The sequence below is a fragment of the Eriocheir sinensis genome, chromosome 56 (genome assembly GCF_024679095.1).
Source record: "Eriocheir sinensis breed Jianghai 21 chromosome 56, ASM2467909v1, whole genome shotgun sequence".
Lineage (NCBI taxonomy): Eukaryota > Metazoa > Arthropoda > Malacostraca > Decapoda > Varunidae > Eriocheir > Eriocheir sinensis.
The window spans coordinates 6,528,552-6,547,233 of NC_066564.1; the positions used below are offsets into that span (position 1 = coordinate 6,528,552).

General features: G+C 45.9%; 1 long non-coding RNA gene across 3 annotated transcripts in view; it reads right to left on the bottom strand.

Annotated features, from left to right (window-relative positions):
- LOC126984217 (uncharacterized) overlaps positions 1 to 18,682 on the bottom strand; it is a 107,654-nt gene that overhangs the window by 13,245 nt on the left and 75,727 nt on the right. For all 3 annotated transcript variants that reach the window (XR_007736493.1, XR_007736494.1, XR_007736495.1), the window contains one exon: positions 18,238 to 18,341. This is a non-coding gene — a long non-coding RNA (uncharacterized LOC126984217). The remainder of the gene's footprint in view (positions 1 to 18,237; positions 18,342 to 18,682) is intronic.

Sequence of the window (18,682 nt, forward strand, 5' to 3'; positions counted from 1 at the left end):
AAGAAAAAGAAAAAGAAGAGAAGAAGAAAAGAACAAGAAAAAATAAGCCGTTTACAAAGATAAAAAAAAAACTACAACAAACAGAGACGAGCAAACAGAAGAGGTACGAACAGAGAAGATAATGATGATGATGATGATGATGATGATGAGGAGGAGGAGGAGGAGGATGTGCACGAGGAGACGCAGACGGAAAAGGAGGAGGCAAAGGAGAATAAGAAAGAGGAGGAGGAGGAGGAGGAGGAGGAGAAGAAGAAGGAGGAAGAGGAGGAGGAGAGGAGAACGCAGACGAAATAAAAGGAGGAAAAGAAGAATAAGAAAGTGAAGGAGGAGGAGGAGGAGGAGGGCATGCAGACTGAGAAGATTGAAGGAAAGGAGAATATAAAAAAGGAGGAGAAGGAAGAGAAGACACATAAAAGGAGGGAAAGGAGAATAGGAAAGAGGAGGAGGAGGAGGAGGAGAATAAGTTTCCTCCAAGTCCCTACCGCGTCGTTCCCCCCCCCCACCGTAGCCCCCTTTAGAAGTCTCGGGTTCCAGGTTAGGTTAGGGCATCACTCAAGGTTCCGGTCCTTTTTGGTCTCCCTGACTGCCCGGGGAAGGGGATGTGAATTTTTACTCTAATGCAGTTTTGGTGTTAAGAATTCCCCCCTTCCCCCCCAACCTCTCTCTCTCTCTCTCTCTCTCTCTCTCTCTCTCTCTCTCTCTCTCTCTCTCTCTCTCTCTCTCTCTCTCTCTCTCTCTCTCTCTCTCTCTCTCTCTCTCTCTCTCTCTCTCTCTCTCTCTCTCTCTCTCTCTCTCTCTCTCTCTCTCTCTCTCTCTCTCTCTCTCTCTCTCTCTCTCTCTCTCTCTCTCTCTCTCTCTCTAATCGTTTTTGCCCAGCAGCCCACACTTCCCTCCCTACTCTCCGTCTGATATTCCCGTTGTCGTTCCCTGTCTGGCGTCGCTTCTTGTGCCTCTTATATTAGACATTAAACATCGTAGTATTTCTGTTGTTTAAATAAAGACGAAAATACACCTTACACACCCATGGATGCGCCTCGAAATGTTATATTTTCATGGGAAATTAAGATAATGATAAGTCATTACAGTTACCAATTTCTGTACAACTTTTGTTCGCTGCACACTAGGTTTCTAATAGCTGTATATGATTTTTTTTTAACAAAATATATGTTTTGAGAACTACAGTTTAGTCGATAGTGACGCCAGCGGGCACCGAAAAGCTCGGCGCCATCTGTGTTGCACGGTGGAAAAAAATACACTGCATCAACTATCTCTCCCCTGTAGGCAACTAGCAGCAGAACGGCTCTGGGTTGCAGTGGTAAGGAAGGCTATTGATATACGTGAAGTGTGCAGCAGCAGCGCCCAGCAGTGTATGAAGCCGAACGGGAAGACCCAGATACTGTATCAATACAAATGGCGCCCACTGCATATATGGATTAGAAGGAAGAAAAACGTCGACGTTAAAACAACTCTTCCAACAAGAAATATCAGACTTGGCTTCTCTCTTCTCTTTACAAGAACGACATTTTGTGGTGATGCCTGTAATGATGCAAGTATCAAACACCTTCGTGTACCAAAATGTAATTGTAATAAAGTTCGACCATTCGCAGGTGAAGTGGAGCACCACTTCCTCTCACGCACAGCCTGGTGACGGTACAACTCTGGTTTCACTATATGGGTGGTTTCTAAATGTAACTAAATGTATTACAGTAAGTATGCTTCTGAGATAAATAAATACAATAGAATATTTATAAATGATCACATTGTTTTAGCAAAGCACAACCAGCCGTCAACCACTCCAGAAGCTGACATCACTCAAGTCTTACGAGGCCATGGAAGAGAAAAGAAATTTCAAGTTTTCCTATATTCATAATTTTAAATAAAACCCTCTCGTCCTACCGTTCCTTTTCACATCTAAACGAAATGGAAAACTGCCAAAAACCATGAGAATGATCAAACAATGGACCTCACCACCGAGCCAACTCCTCATGTTCGCAGTTTCGCCCAACGAGATAAGAGGCACTCGTATATCACCCGTTACGAGGGGAGCAAGCATTAATAAACATCGAAAGTGCCGCTCAAGCGATCTTAAAGTTGATATACTATGAATGTTATTTCCGGAAAAAAACTACGCTTTTCTCTTCTTCTAATTGAAAATTTGTTGAGGAAATGCATATTTTATGTTGCTTATGAGTTATGACGTCTGTCTGTGTCCGTGTGTCTTTCTATCTATCCGTGTCCGTATGTCTGTGAATTCGTAGGTCTATAAGTTGTCTGTTTATCTGGAACTCTCTCTCTCTCTCTCTCTCTCTCTCTCTCTCTCTCTCTCTCTCTCTCTCTCTCTCTCTCTCTCTCTCTCTCTCTCTCTCTCTCTCTCTCTCTCTCTCTCTCTCTCTCTCTCTCTCTCTCTCTCTCTTTGTGTGTGTGTGTGTGTGTGTGTGTGTGTTCATATTTAATATCCAATAGATTTTTTCATTCCGTGTACCCGGAAGTACTCGGCCTGGCAAAGATCACTGACGTGAGTGGCAGACTCGTGCGGTGGTGCACCGTTGTGGTTTAATTGACTTGTTTTTCTGATCAAATGGATTTAGGAGTGGGCTCTGACGCGTCCTTACTTACCATTCTTATCATCATTGTGGATCGATTATCGGAGGAGTCAGACGGGAGTGGAGTGCGAGATTAAACTCATCGACGTTACACATGTTGGAGACGTAATCTTTAATTTGTAATCCTCCGGGAAATTGACCTCTCTTTCGGCCACCTCTTTGGATTCTTTTTTTTAGGAGCAGCGAGTAGCGGGCTTTTTATTATTATTATTGTTTCCTTTTTTGTGCCCTTGATCTGCCTCCTTTGCTGTAAAAAAAAAAAAAAATCTAGAGACATCTCTTGTGAAAGAATGCCAACTGTTGAAGCCTTTATAAAATGATATCCCGGATACACTCAAACACTGCAGTAGCTTGGCACATAATGTTGGGTTTGGCCGAGCCACGCACTGGGCAGGTTAGACGCTCGGTCTTATGGATTTTCACACCTCGTGTATGCGATGTTGACAGTCAAGTAATTTATGTTATATCCTTGCTCTAGTGTTATGACATGCTCAAACAATGTCGCAGAAGTGAGGAAATCAATACCCTATTGTACAAGAGCTTTTTTACAGGATCACTGGATACCATTGCATAGACCGAGTGTCAACAGCGATTGATCAGCGAGACTAAATCGAGACCTCTTAACTGACGTACTCAATCAGCGCACGCAAACTCCAGCTATTTGGCACACCACAAGGTTCCCGGAAGTCGATCCAGTTTGCGCGGGTGGTTCTATAAGAGCCTCGCCTGGGTAAAGAGGACCAAGGATCCTCACAAAGTTTGTACCTGGAGCAAGACGATCAATACACGAGCCGTTGTTCAGAACAGTGCCGGGGCTCGCACAGCGGCTCGCTCGATATAACCAGCGAGTACAAAGAAAGTGGATGAGTAATAACACAAGCAAAGAGACGCTCCTCCGCCGTGTGCTCGCAGCTCTAAAGGTCAGGGTATCAGGACACCTCTCCTCCCGAAACTGACCTCTCTTTCGGCCACCTCTTTTGATTCTTTTTTTAGGAGCGGCGAGTAGCGGACTTATTTATTTATTTATTATTGTTTCCTTTTATTGTGTGCCCTTGAGCTGTCTCCTTTGTTGTAAAAAAAAAAAAGGGTGGAGATAAGAAGTTTTTATCATTAGCTTGTCTGTGTTCATAGTGTTGTTTCTATACGGTTAGCGAAACATACCAAAGGCTAAACGAAGATACACATAACAAATGCCCACACCACGATATAAGACGTTTTTTTTTTTCTGTTTACGTTCGGCCTATAGCACCGGTAGGCTTTCTTAATGGGACCTGTTGCTATAGTGGCGCCATCTTGCAATAAAAAAATGTTCTAATGTTTCCCAAAAGTGTCCTGAGCCTCCCTCTTCTAGCAGTTAAAGTCGCAAGACGGAGGATATACAGCGAAAGGAAGGCCATCCCTGCCCCTTCCTTTTCTAGTGTATTCCGTCCCTGCCATGACAGCTTTATTTCGAGGCGGCGGCGGTGTCGGAAACGAGGGACAAAAAGGGAGGGATGGAAAAGGAGAGTAGAAAGGAGCACAGACCCAGGGCCGACACGACTGACTTGCAGATCATAATCAATTGGGAACGGTCCACAGACTTTTTTCCTTTCTCTCTCTCTCTCTCTCTCTATTCTGAGAGAGAGAGAGAGAGAGAGAGAGAGAGAGAGAGAGAGAGAGAGAGAGAGAGAGAGAGAGAGAGAGAGAGAGAGAGAGAGAGATAGATATAGAAAAAATGTACGAGTATCAAAAAATAAAATAATACAATTGCAGTTGTTGGCCCCAGATTTAAATAATTAACCCCCCCCCCCCCAAATATCGATTGGTGCTGTCAAAGAGAGGGAATAAAAAATCTGACGCTAATTGATCAAGACCTCGTTTTGGGTGCGTGACGAGAACAACGTGACCGCCAGCCTGATGACCTACGCGCGCCGGCCGAGGATCGTCCCCCCCCACACTGTGTTACGACATACAAACAACGGGAAAAGTATTATTATTATTTTCTTCTTCTTAAGCACAATGCAATAATTAGAGCCGAGTGAGTAGAAATGCTGAGGCCCCGACACATCAGAGATAATGGAGCGTTAAGGACGGAGGAGATAAATTCAAAGATAAGTAGATAACATAGATAAGACAAGCTCGAATTTGTGATACCACGTTATGTTCAGTGGAGCTTTTGTTTTTATTTATAATCATGCACTGTAAATATCGTAGCAGGGGATTTTAAAAGTGCTTCATTGTAATACGACTGCCTTCTCTTGCCGATAAATAAAGATCATGAAACTGCATACCGACGATCTGATATATTAGGTTTTGATAATAAGGACATGATCGTCAATTTGTACACGACCTTCTTAGGGTACACCAATCATGAGACAAACCACTGAAAACCGAAAACTAGGAAAAAGGAATGAAATGGTTTGATAATGTAACTCCAATCTGATAGCATTACAGCTCCTGCACTGGCTTGGTTATCTCCTTTTTTTTTTTTTTTACTGCAGTGGAGTCAGTTCAAGGGCATAAAATAAAGGTAACAAATGTTTAAAAAAAAAGCCCGCTACTCACACGTCGTCGAAAGAAAGCAGCCAAACGGAAAATAGTTTCGTTGATCTGCAGTTCCAATTTCATCGTTAGGGCGCTTCATTGGGCTGTGAGGGTTGAAGCTTGGCAGGAGTCACATCATTCATTATCATCAGACTGTTATCATTTTGAGGAGTATTAGTCTTCTAGAACTGAGGGTTTTCTCAATATTCTTCACTTCTCTCAGTCTGGTGTTAGTGTTCTCCATCTTTGTCCAATAGAGGCTCAACTTGTGTCTTCATCTGGTTCTCTGTCTGTCCTGACCTCTTCTATGCCTGGGATGCTGCTTTGTTACTTTGGTTGCTCATTTGTTACCTTTTATACGCATTTCTACTGCCGATGTTCACTTTTTCCAATCGTCATTAGTTTATCATAAATTGTCATTTTTTTTTAATCCGTCACAATCCATGGAAACACAGTCACGCGCCTAAACCAATAATAAATGGCGAGCGTTCATCCCCGTTTATTTGGAGCTTGGTGAGAACAGATAATTTGTCAGGAGGGTGAAGCGCCATAACAAGGGAGGATTATTGCATCTCCTCAAGAAAACAAAAACAATTAGACTGTGACAGAACGGCTACCCGCTCCCACACCGTCACGAGATGATGAAAGGTCACAGTGGTCAGATTACAAGAAACCAGCCAAGTGCAAGGAGTGACTTCGAGGGGGTGCATTTCCAAGGGACTGTTGAAAAGACTATGCGAGGCCAGCCAAGTGTGACGAGTGACCCCTGCAAAGACCACGTGAGGCGAGCGACGTGCGAGGAGTGTCTTCGAAGTTTTACATTTTTAACGAACGGGCAAGAGGACAACGTGAGGCTTGCGAGGTGCGAGGAGTGACTTCAAGGTTATGCACTAGTAGTTTTCTTAATAACCTTTCCTCTAAACTTCTCACTACATTTGACTCTTCTTTGAGCTGCACATTAGTTTTACAGCGTGTCGTGTCAGGGATGATGTTAGGTCTCAGGCTGAGGAATGGGAACAGAAAAGGAAATTACGTTGGACTTTGATGAATGAACACAGGAAGAATAATGAAGACAGCGCTGGGGGAGGTGGACGGCAGGAGGGTGTGGGAGACGCAGGAAAGAAATAGGAGGGGCTCAGCTATGTAGAGATAGAGTGACAGAGGCTGAATGGGGCTTAGGAAAGGCACCAAGGAATACAAAGATGGGCAGCTGAGATAATTGAAACACGATGAATGGATAGTTTGAGATGGGTGAGGGTGAGGACTGGAAGAGGCAAAAGAGAAAAAGGAGGGACGTAGTTTTGTGGAGACAGTGACAGAGGGTGAATGGGGATTAGACAAGGAACCAGAGAATACGAAGACGGACAGTTGAGGGAATTGAAAACCGATGACTGGCTATCTTGAGGTGGGTGAGGGTGAGGACTGGAGGAGGCAGAAGAGAAAAAGGATGGACGTTGTTTTGTGGAGACAGTGACAGAGGGTGAATGGAGATTAGGCAAGGAACCAGAGAATACGAAGACGGACAGTTGAGGGAATTGAAAACCGATGACTGGCTATCTTGAGGTTGGTGCAGGTAAGGAATGGGGATGGTGGGGAAGAGAATGTGGATAAAATACATGGGTAAGAAAAAAAACAGGAAATACGAGAACGGACATAGACATGGGTAAAAAGGAACCAGGGAATTCGAAGACGGACATTTGAGGGAATAGAAAACCGATGACTGGCTATCTTGAGGTGGGTGCAGGTAAGGACTGGGGGTGGTTTGGGAGAGAATATGGATAAAAGACATGGGTAAGAAAAGAACCAGGGAATAGGAAGACGGTTAGTTGAGGGATATGAAAGACGATGACTGGATATTTCGAGGTGAAGGGAGGTAAGGACTGGGGGTGGTGGGGAAGAGAATGTGGATCGAAGGCAGGGGGAGGGAAGGGGGGAAGGACAGGGGGAAGGAGTGTGAATAATGCAAGGGTCAAATAGAAGGTTCATGGCCTGGTGCCTATATCGATATTCTCTCAGATGACGCAGCGATTATCAAGTGATGGCAACTCTGCGTCTGTGCTGGTGTGGCTGTCTGACTCAAGGGGTGTGGTTGAGGTGTGTCTGTGACGGTAGTGATGTGTCTGTATGGGTGTGGTGGTGATAGTGTGACTGTGGTATTGTGGTAGCTATGGTTCGTCTGTTCCTGGTGCGGTTGTGGTGGTGGTGTGTCCGTAAGGGAGTGTGTATAGTGGTATGGGCGTGATGGTAGCAGTGGTGGGTGTGTCGGTGGTGTGGTAGGGGTAGGGGTCTGCAATGGTGTATCTATCGGTGGTGTGGTCGGGGTGGCAATGGTGTATCGGCAATGGTGTATCTATCGGTGGTGGCAATGGTGTATCTATCGGTGGTGTGGTCGGGGTGGCAATGGTGTATCTATCGGTGGTGTGGTCGTGGCGGCAATGGTGTATCTATCGGTGGTGTGGTCGTGGCGGCAATGGTGTATCTATCGGTGGTGTGGTCGTGGCGGCAATGGTGTATCTATCGGTGGTGTGGTCGTGGCGGCAATGGTGTATCTATCGGTGGTGTGGTCGTGGCGGCAATGGTGTATCTATCGGTGGTGTGGTCGAGGCGATGTTTGTACAAGGATGAGCAGTCTCGGCCTTTTTCGTACATCACAGAGGGCGGGGGTGGCGTGAATTAACCGCGGCATTCATTGGCTGTGCTCGGCCGTAAAAAGCCTTCCTGCTAGTAAACAACGCGGGGGGAACGGGCACGCGTGAAGTGTTCTGTAGCCTTACTGAGCACGGGATGAAGGTCAACATGAACTTAGATAGACAGATACAATCAATATTCCAAGTTCATGTTGACCTTACAAACATACATAACATAAATACATAAACAAATACATTGGTCGATAGGCGGGTATTTCATAGATAGATACAATCAATATTCCATGAAATACCCACCTATCCTCCAATGTATTTGTTTATGTATTTATGTTATGTATGCATGTAAGTATGTATCTATGTATGCATGTGTGTTTGTATGTATGTGTTATGACTGTACGTGAACTTTGAGGACGGAAGTTAATTTGTTACTGCTGATGAAGTTGTCGAATATCAAGAGGGGTGAGGAGGCTTGCTTAGTAAAAAAATTAAAAAAATAAAATAAATAAATAAATAAATAAAAAAGCTTAAAAGAGGTTGCTGAAAAAAGCGCGTGGAGGAGGGGGGGGGGGGGCGGGGGAGGGGATCGGAATCATGGCAAAGATTCACGAAACGAAGGAGGACAAACCCTATTAAACTGTGCTGAAACTCATTCTCTTAAAATCATGAATGCATTCTTGGACAAAAAGGCTTACCGTAAAAGGACGTGGATATCTACTTTTGGGCTAACCAATAATACTGAATAATATAGACTTTAATATCCTCTCAAAAAGTGGACATCTAAGTAACCTTCGATTTACAGATGGGATTTTTCTTTTTAGTGCAGCAAAGGGTACAACACATAAACAGGGTGAATCTACAAGTAGGTCCGAGGATTTATACGAAGAAGACCAAAGTTGTACGACAATCATGCTCTGACAGAACCAATAATCGTTCAAAGAGGAAGCTCCAGAAACAATGAAGGAATATCTGTGCCTAGCGATTACTGATACACATAAATTTCTCACTCACACTGGAAGTAAAAAACGTATGAGACTCGTCTGGGGTGCTTTCGAAAACAAGGCTCTCCATCGTTGTGGTTAAACGAAAGGTTTTCAATTAGTGTGTTCTCCCCGCCATGACATATGTGTCAGAGACATGGACACTGCCCAATCTTCTGGAACGGAAATTGCGGAGTTCCAAAAAAGGGATAGAGAGATCGATGCTGGGTATCACTATTGGTTAAGGAACGCTGCTAGTGGAGGAGAGAACAGACAAACGTAGATGACATGATAAATAACAAATACATTAATGAAATGACAATGATCAGGACACATGTAGGATAGAGAAAAAAAACATGAAAAAAAAAACCTACTGGTGTGACTGAGGTGAGTTTCCGGACCGTTTATACCGAGATTAGAAAACAGACACAGACCAGACACGATTGGAGACGCTTGGGAGAGGCGAGTGTCTTGCAGTGGAATGATACAGGCGGAGGGTGGTGGTGACGATGTATGTTGTATGCGTGTATGTATGTATGCATGTTTATGTATGTATGTAATTAAGTATGTATGTTTCTGTGTCCACTACTATTTAAATATGCATCCACTTAGTTATAGGTGCATGTCTGTTAATATTGCACATAGCTGAAGTAGTCTTAGGAATGATCGAGGTAGAGGTAACTTTTCTTGATGGCGTACTAATGACATTCAGACCTTGCAGTATTGATAGGATTCGTTGGTCTTTATTCTTTTTTACTACCAATAAAAGATAAAAGCGTCGCCCACGGGCCCAGTATCAACACACCTGAGTGGCTCACCCGGCGCACCATATGAAGAATTTATGTTCACTTATGCGTCGTTCACGGAAAACTGGGCGTCACTGCTTCGAACCACCGAGACAACACAGCTATTCAGTTGATGCGTAGTGGCGTAGCTTCTGTTGCAGGAGTTTGGCGACGTTGATTTAGCTCTTTGCGTGTGGCTGTGTGGTTGTAATGAAGGGGGTGGAGCGGCTTACTGATGAGCGTGGAGTAGTGGACGGTAATGGTGTGGCCCCCGCCATGGAGGAGCGACCGGCGATATGGTCACGCGTTTGTTGGTGCAAGTGTGGCTGTGGTGGTGCGCTCCTAATGCACGCTGCCCGGCATGGCGAGTGATCGAATCTTACCGAGAATCAACAGAGGCGCGAGTGGCGTCTCGTTGTGCTGAGGCGGGGCTGGGCCTTCTTAGCATACCTGGCAACGGAGACGATTACAATAAAGATGAGACTGCAACTATCTGCGTTTCGTCAGTTTGATGTTACCAACAGCGACAGTTATTCCAACTTTCTACTTCCAGTGCTGTGTTGCATTACACCAAATATTAAAGCAGTTGTTAGTTGAATGTTGACACGAAGGCTTTTCTAACGAAAGAATTCACTTGCATGATACAAATAGCGTCTCTGCATGATCAAGGTGGATCGCTCGAGTTAGCAGCGTGCCTTGCACCAGCTCGGCTTCCCGAGTGCATACTTTTCCTGACTTTGTGAATTCGTGGGTTGAAAGGGACGTTTTCAAATAACACATACCTATGCTTGTTTTACTTGTCCTTACTATGTGGCACCTCTGGTGGTCAAGAGTATATGCCGACCTTCGTACAGATAAAACACCTTGTTTACAAGCAGTTAGCATCTTGCCTTTCTCAAAGCTTTTGCACATTTGTCATGTAATTACCCTTATTTCATATCAGCTCAATCACCGCTAGAGGGCTCTTGTGCGTCGCCCCCTAGCAACGGGCACCTTCACCCTTAGCAACCACTTCAGTAATTATATGAGCAACGTTATGCAAAGCGGGAAACACGCCGTCTGAACCCTAAGTACTTATCAGCCAGTGGCTGACTACTACTACTACTACTACTACTACTACTACTACTACTACTACTACTACTACTACTAATAATAATAATAATAATAATAATAATAATAATAATATTGCTACTACTACTACTACTGCTGCCACTACTACTGTTACTAGTAGCAGCAGCAGCAGCAGCAGTAGCAGCAGCAGTAGTAGTAGTAGTAGTAGTAGTAGTAGCAGCAGTAGTAGTAGTAGTAGTAGTAGTAGTAGTAGTAGTAGTGGTAGTATTAGTATTAGTGGTGGTAGTATTAGTGGTAGTAGTAGTAGTAGTAGTGGTGGTGGTGGTGGTGGAGGTGTTGGTGGTAGTAGTAGTAGTACTTGTAGTAGTAGTAGCTGTAGTAGTAGAAGCAGTAGTAGTACAGCCATGCTCACCTACATCTACCGTGCCAGGGTGAGCACAGCCGCTGCGCCTCATCACCAGCTATAGCTATATCGTTTCACAGATATTAGTGTCCATTGTCATCAATGGTCTGTGTCTGCTGCAATTCCAGCAAAGATGCATTCCGGCTCAGGGGGTAATACAGTCCCTTAAGACAGTCATAGGTTTATCACACTTTCCAGTGTACGCCATCCTATTCTTCTTTTTCGTGCGGCTCATAGCGCCAGCAGGATTTCCTCGCTCCCATCTTGACAGTTTCCCCGATGTCAGGGGTAGACAGGTGGTCATCAGGATAGCACGTGCATGAGCTGTCCCTGGGCAGTCGGCGGTGGCTGAATATTGTCATCTGGTAGCGGCGGGACTTGAGCGCATGGTGGTCAGCACGTCCACAGGCTGACAACTCTGCTCCTCCAAGGATATAAAAAAAGTAATTATATCTTCTGTGGTGTAATGCAACACAGTATTGCACTAGGCAGTGAATACGGTCGAGTACAGAAAATAAAAATCATGACGAAATCGATTTCTGATGAGATCTCGCTCAAAGTTAATAATTATAAATAAAAAAAATCAATGACCACATTTGATACATGTCAGCGATATGTTCAGATTGTTTACACATGAGTCTGTGTATTTCGTTAGACTTCCTACCAACACGAGACAGTAATTACTTGGCGAGTCAGCACCGACTACTCAGAAAGGTTCTCTAGATGGCTGAGGGAGGCGCTGACAGGTCTGTACGTGTATTCGTGGTGTGTCACGCGTCAAAACTTCCTTAATGTTTTCACGGATACTAGAGCCAGAAGAAGCGAGGGAGAACCGTCTCCCGCCCACCAGTTCCTTCATACTTGACTCAGCCCCTTCTTATTAACGACACGTTATTTCTTTAATCAGAAGAAAATATCTGCCTCTGAACAGACTAGTGAAGAAGATAGAATGTAGTTGTAGGCGGCAGAGCCCGGCGTGCTAGAAGATTGGTGCACATACTCAGACTAGTGGAGCGGTTCACCTCTTTCTAGACACTCCGCCTGGAAGCGGCTTGGGAGGGGAGCGGGCCGCCCCCTTGGTGAATAAAACTCTGCCGTGCACGGAATATAATTAAGACAGCTTAAAGGGGAAAGAGTGACGTAAAAGAAAACGAAAACTAAAAACAGGTCTGGTAGCTTAACAGCATGAACATGTTTATTTTTTGACTGTTAAGTAAAAAATCCCCTCCTCTTCCAGTGCAAGGTTAACGGGGTACATTTCTGAAGTTTGAGGAGATACATTTCCTTTGCACCCCCAGAGTCCACATGAGGACATTTTAGACATGTTGGCAAAGATGCACACCTACTGCACACCTGCGTTGTTACGACCGATGATTTTCCTGTAATATTTTGGTCTTGGAAACACAGACATCATGTTGTAACGTAAAATGGCGGTTCAGCAGCTTATTCATAATCACTAACTACTTCCCCTTACAGACTGCCAACAAATATCTCAGGAAAATCATCTTATTAGGCCTTCCTCGGCAAACCATCAAGCCATAAAGCCACTGCATATAACGTGGCACATACGTATTATGAAACCATACACCATCTCTGTGTTTTGATCTAGTATATTTCAAATACATTTTCATGTTTTCTGTGTTAGTGCTTATTTGCTAAAGCGGTTTGTTGCGCTACCGATGTGCGTGTTCCGATCTGTTCTTCAATGGCCCGCGGGAACCAGACACTGACTGATAGCGCCTGAGTTGGAGTGCTTGCGCCAAGCAGCGCGGCGCACGTCTGCGTCGGTCTTCTCTTCCTGCGGAGTAATGGAAAAGATAATACACCGCACAAGCCCTCAGCTGATGCACGCCTTCAAGTGACAACAGTTGACTAGCTTACATTTGACTGTTTGTGAGTCTCTGGCTTTCTTTTGGTCTACAATGTGTGCAACAAGTCGCTGCAAATTGTTCCAAGAGTTTTCTATACTTAATTTTCATTCATAAAGTTATATTTTTCCTTGCTGAGTCTGGGCTCAAGAGTAGAACATTCCCTCAGTGTGGACGAGGCATGTTCTCCAGGCGGCGGCGGTGGTGTGCGGCCAGGCATGTAGTTATCGTCGGGGTCGTGTCGCGTGGTATTGACTTTCTGCAGTGTTCTTGCGGTTGGCGGCCGTGGCGTGCTCGGGCGTCGTTCCGGGTTAGTGTATTGCGATGGTTATTAGAAAGTGGCTGAGATAATATCACGGGCGCGAGGCAGCGGATTATTTGGCCTAGGGTTAGTATTCGTTGCCGGCGAGGGTGAGTGATGCCGGTAATGGAGCGGGAGGCGGCGCTCATGTACTGCCACACTCATACACACCGCGGGAACGGCCAGGGAGCGCTGCGCCGCGACGGGATTCTAGAGGGAAAATTATGATGGGTATCCGTACGCAAGATCCACCCTTAGCTATGCGATGAAACACTTTTATTCTATATTATCTTAGGACGAGAAACTGCCAAGGTAATTAAAAAAAAAGCCTTGGAACGCGATTTTGGCCATGATCTGTGTATGCCAAAGTCTGGAGATGCTCGGAAGGTGATTTATCCTGCCCAAGCACATAGCAAGTATTTCTGAACAACAACAGTCCAGTAAAGTTTCAAACAAATCCCTTTACGCAAATTCCACCCTCGCGGCGGTCATGGCGGGTGGAGTGTCACTATTGTGGGTAACGGTTCCTGCAGGGCCATGGACCACCACCGCGCAGGGCTGCCTCAGAACACCAGGCCAACACGCTGCTAAGGGCCCGCTCTTACGCTTCTATGCCCCGTCTCCGCCTTCTCCTTACTCTTACATGTGTGTGTGTGTGTGTGTGTGTGTGTGTGTGTGTGTGTGTGTGTGTGTGTGTGTGTGTGTGTGTGCGTTTGGTATATCGTGGTGCATGTCGTGGTGTATCGTTGTAGCGTAGTGATCTGAATGTTACCTTTATTTCATGTAGTTCATTGCGTTGTAATAATGTAGAGTTGAAAAGGTAAATATTTCTCCATGGGTTAGGCACTTGTTGGGGTCTACTCGCTCCAGCAACACAGAAACATGTTGCTACAGTATTACATGGGAACGCTTCTTCAAACGAGGGACGACCCAATTGTGACGCCGACCACCACCACCACCAGATTAGGGTTCAGGCCACCGCTGCACCACCCAGCCCTTGTGGAGCACGATGCGTGTTGTGTGCGGCACGCATATAAAGTGTGCGGGGCATGTAATGTGTGACGTGTACTGTGCAAGGCTGTGTGTGTGTGTGTGTGTGTGTGTGTGTGTGTGTGTGTGTGTGTGTGTGGCCCCGTTGCTACACCCACCTGTAAGTAGAATCAATACAGGTAACATTCGCGGCGTGCTCCCGTCCCCCCCCCCCCCCCAACGGAGCCTTACGAGGCCTTCCTGGAGCGAGAGGACCGTCCCCGCCCCACGCAGGCGACGGCACGCGCTGGTTAATTAAGATTTTTAAAGTTAACTGTAAATCCAGAGGAAACCCTCAAAGAAGTGACGATGCCTCTTTACTGCAGCAAAGTAATCTCGGGGAGGGAAGCTGATAAAAGCTGGAGTCTTTAATAAGGCAGCCAGCAAGCCTGCAGCGGGAGGTTGTCCTTGTCATTTCGGAGCACAAAATGACCACTCCGGCCACCTGAAAGGGACTAATTAGCCTTGCGTCGCAGAGGTGGTCCCTGAGGCGGAGTAATTACTGGCCTGTGGGGCGCGGGCACGAGTGTAGCAGCTCGTGGCGCACCATTAATATTAACACGCATAATACATTATATTACCATCAGTATGTAAAACCTAACAAGGTAATTACTTATCACAGGATCTGGCACACCTGCTGTATGGGAGGCATTACTGCTGCTCGCTGCTTGGCCAGCAGACGCCGCCCCACACACTCCACGCGTCCATTACACGTTATTACATACCGGACACGACGAGCACGAGCCGCCTCATCACGTGTGCCAGGCGGAGACGCTCGTTGTGTGCCTCATGCACTTGTTGCCGCATACACAACAACAACAACAACAACAACAACAACAACAACAACAACAACAACAACAACAACAACAACAACAACAACAACAACAACAACAACAACAACAACAACAGCTACATGAACAGCATTAACACCAACACCAACAAAACAAGAGCAGCAACAAAAACAACAACAGCACCAACATTATTACCAACATGAGCACCACCACAAACATGAGCATCATCATCATCAAACAACAACAACAACAACAACAACAACAACAACAACAACAACAACAACAACAACAACAACAACAACAACAACAACAACAACAATGACATCAATACCAACGAATGGTATAACGATAATAACAAGTGATGACGTCAACGATATCAACAGCTACAACACAACAACAACAACAATGACGTCATCACAGTGTGCCTTGTAACAGCTGGGAGCGTCATTATGTAGTTATCAACCTCGTGTAGGTAGCATTTTTTAGGGTCTTATTTTCCTTCATTAGTCTTTAATCTCTTGATAATAGCAGTATGAGTGTTTAATTAGTATTAGTATCAAGCAGTTGTAGTAGTAGTAGTAGTAGTAGTAGTAGTAGCAGTAGCGGTGTGGTTGTGGTGGTGGAAGTACTGGAAACGCAGTATAAATGGTGAGGGAGTGTGGTAATTTAAACACCTTGAGTACACACTGGGGAAGGGGTGGCCCGCGGTACGAGTGTGTGCTGGGGGACGCGGGGAGCACAGGCAGGGGCGGGCCACGGTATCTGGCAGGACATCCACGTTGTCTGCAGATCATATTACCGCAGCCCGCCGGCACTCCGCTCCAAACTCATAACCCAATAGGGACATATACATACCAAGTGGGTTTGTAATGGACCACATATCAATACTGGTGGCGGATCTGACGGCAACCACAGCACACTTAGTTAATACTACACACGACACAGAACACAACATTGAGCGGTGGTGTCAGTGTGTCCGTCAACGATGAAGTGCAAGCCAAACATCACAACATTGACCATGGAGTAAGCGTGAACATCAACTAACGAACATAAACACAACACTATGAAAAGAAAACCATAACGCTGAGTGCTCGGTGCATAATAGGACGCCATCCAGGGAAGAGCACAACACAGCGATCTATACAGTAACACTAAAGCGGCGGCGGGAAGGCAATGAGCACGGGGATACTGCACGTGAGGGTGTGACAACAGCACACACACACACACACACACACACACACACACACACACACACGTGGCCACTACATTACACGACACGGGACAGGAGCTCCGGCACAACAACAACAACAACAACAACAACAACAACAACAACAACAACAATAATTCACACCGCGACGTATAGAGGTGGGAAAGATATAGCGGTGATAGTAGTAATAGTAGTAATAGTAGTAGTAGTAGTAGTAGTAGTAGTAGTAGTAGTAGTAGTTGTAGTAGTATTTGTACTGGAAGTAGTAGCAGTGTTTATATTAGCAGAAATTTGAAGAGCATTGGTAATAGTAGTAGTAGTAGTAGTAGTAGTAGTAGTAGTAGAGGGGAGAGGGGGGAGGAGGAGAGAGAGAGGAGTAGGAATTGAAAGAGAGGAAGGCGGAGGAGGAGGAGGGAGGAATGGAGGAGGAAGGAATGAAGGAGGGGAGGGAGAGAGAGACGGCTTGGGTTGAATGGGGTTAGAAGTAAGGGGAGCAGGAACATAAGGTAAAGAAAAGAGGGTGACGGCGAGGGCTGGATGAAGAAGAGGAGGAGGAGGAGGAGGAGGAGGTAGGGTAGACAGCAGAGGCCAGCGAGCAAACTACGCCTTAGGGAACACTGCTGCAGGAGTGAGGAGTGACACTTATTGGACTTTCTACCAATATTCTGAAGGTTAGAGACAGTTTACGGGGCGGTAGATGAAATAATTCCCGGCCGGCTTTCAACATACATAAACTTGCAGACGGGAACAAGGGGGCTGATCTTGATTTAATGGAAATTCCTGAGAGGGTGACCTGGTTTGTTCAGGAGAGCCGCGGGGGACCAGGGGACAGGGGCAGGACCAACAGGTAACAGGAAGGGGAGGCGCGGTGAAGGGAAGGGAATGGGCAGAGTCACCGGTTTGATGGGAGCGCCAGCGTGCAATAAAGGAAAATGAAGGAGAACGTCAAGAATAATGATGATGACAGCAACAAAGGTGGTAATGACGAGGAGGGGAGGGAGGGAGGGTGGGCGGGAGGGAGGAATAGAAATGGTGAGAAAGGAACGAGAAATAATTTAAGGGTTGGAAGGATACGGGAATTTTTTTGGTGTTCTCAATTTTGATACTATTCCTCCTTCTCCTTCTCCTCCTACTACTGCTACTACTACTACTACCACTACTACTACTACTACTATTACTACTACAACACTTTCTACTACTACTACTACTACTACTACTACAGTTTTTTTTATGGTGTTAACATAGTGAGTGTCTATGGTTGTGGTGGTGTTGTGGCAGTGGTTGTAGTGGATGTGGTTGTGTTGTGGTGTTATGGTTGTGGTGGTGATGTGGCCGTGGTGGTGCAATCCTAATGGAAGAGGATGGCTGTGCTTTTCATATATATTTTTGGTTGATGTTAATAGAGAGGCGAAGAGAATAGTAGTAGTAGTAGTAGTAGTAGTAGTAGTAGTAGTAGTAGTAGTAGCGTTAGTGGTAGTAGTGGTTGCATGATTAACAAGTTATGCCGTGGAGATTATCAACAGTGAGAGGGGTTTGTGGTGGTGGTGGTGGTGGTGGTGAGAAAGGTGCTGCTGCTGCTGTTGATACCGGTGGTGTTGGTGTTATTGGTGGCCTGGTGGTGATGTGTTGGTGGTGTGGTGCTGTTCGTGACGCTGCTTGGGGTGGTGTGCGGGGGGTGGCGGTAGTGTAGTGACGGTGGTGGTGATGGCGGGGACGGTGTGGTGGTAGTGTGGTGACGTTTAGAGCAGTGGTTGTGGTGGAGGTGGTGCAGTGTGGGTGGTTATTATTTAGTGATACTTGTGAACACGTGCGAAGAAGAGACACTGAAGGCATTAAGAAGGAAAGACCACAGAAGACGTCACAAAGTGCTGAGAGAAGTTTGAAGACACGATAAGGCAGTGACCAACAACAACAACAACAACAACAACAACAACAACAACAACAGCAACAACAACACTAACACACACCATCGCCGGGCCACGCATGCACCGCGGCCCACACACAGCAAGGCCAGACCCGTGAGGCGCCGCTTACCACTGGCAGACTGAGCTGGTACAAGATCGGCCTCTCCTGCGGCCTGCTTACAACCCCGTCAACAAGTGAAGAGAGGGCGGGCGGGGATCACTTCTCTGGGCGACCTGCAGGAGAGCGAGAGTTGACGCCAGGTGCTGTGAAGGGTCGGACTTGGGTAACAGGAGGTAAAAGGAAGGCAGCGGCACAGAAAATGGGCACCGCTGTAAGGCAAAAGGTCACTTGGCAAAGCTATAAAAGGTGCTATAAAAACTGACAGCATGGGAGGTAGTGTATTATTAACGCCGAAACACCTGCACACGATGATGGGAGGTAATAATCGCCGTCTGTTTTATACACATTCCACCTGCCCGGCGAGGTATCCTGATAAACGCTGCAATAAAGTTCCCGGACCGTTTACAACTTTCTGGAATTTAATTTGGAAATGATCGTATATTGGGCCGGAGGA